Genomic DNA, 1,221 nt, shown 5'->3' on the forward strand with positions numbered 1-1,221 from the left:
TGAGACCAGAGGGACTGGATGGTGCCCAGCGCCCACGATTGGGCCTCCCTGACCAAAGATTCTATAAAGAAGATTCCTGACCATAAGGGGAGACACATGCTGAGCAGAGCTTCCCCTCCTGGTCACTTTCTGAAGCCATTGTGGAAGAATGTCTGAAGTGATTGACATGGGGAGTCTCTTTGAACCTTAAGCCAAAAAAGATCTCCTGAAGGCTTCTGAGAACCAATCATTTAACTAGCAAAGCATGCCTGCCATGAGCATTCCGATTTTTTAAGAACTGTCCACGTGTGGCTATCCAAAGAAACGTGGCAACTTGAAAGGTTAGGTGGGAACCTTAGGGGGGCAGTGCGACCATGCTGATGGGGGAGGGACAACTCAGAAAAGGAGGGGGAGCCTGGTTACCCGAAGAATGCCATTGCCGCCATGAGACTGTGCCTGTCGAAACTGTTTGAATGGGTGTCTGGTCTCCATAGCAATCCCAAGGAGGGCAGTACCCTCTCCCAAGAAAAAGACATGCTGGACGGCTCTAACTGGGGGCACGCTGGACAAGGCACATCCATGCGTTACGTTCGGTGCCGTGGTTGAGCTGGTTCTGACCCACAGCAGCCCGATGGACAGCCAGACGACGCCCCCCTGGTCCTGCACCACCCTCACAATGGTTGTTTGAGGCTTCGTGGCAGCTGCTGTGTCAACCCATCTTGTTAGTCAGGGTCTCTGTGTTTTTCAAGGTCTCTCTACTCCACCAAGCACAATGTGTTCACCAGGGTCTGGTCTCCTTGATAAAATGTCCAAAGGATGTGAGGAGATGAGGTCTTGCCTTCTTTGCCTAGGGAGCACTCTGGCTGTACTACGTCCAAGAGAGACGTGCCTGTGCTTTGGGCAGCCTGTGGTACTTTCCAGATTCCTCACCAGCGTCATAATCCAAGTGCATTCATGATCCCCATCCCCTTCAGTCTTCCTTATCCGATGTCCAACTCTCACGGGAGGCGATTGAAAAGACCACGGCTTGGGTCAGGCGTCCCTTAGTCCTCCAAGGGACACCTTGCTCTTCAACACTCTCATTACTTAAAACTCTCGAGCCTGTGAGAGAAACAGACGTTCGAGGGACTTGCTGGGGGGATAGGCGGACGAATAGGGGACAGGGTGGGGGCATAGCATGGAAGGCATTTTTAGGGCCCTGAAGCTGTTGCTTCAGATCCTGTCACGGGGGACACAGGACAG

Source organism: Echinops telfairi, unplaced genomic scaffold (genome assembly GCF_000313985.2).
Source record: "Echinops telfairi isolate 266 unplaced genomic scaffold, ASM31398v2 ScPeMD7_7459;HRSCAF=8497, whole genome shotgun sequence".
Lineage (NCBI taxonomy): Eukaryota > Metazoa > Chordata > Mammalia > Afrosoricida > Tenrecidae > Echinops > Echinops telfairi.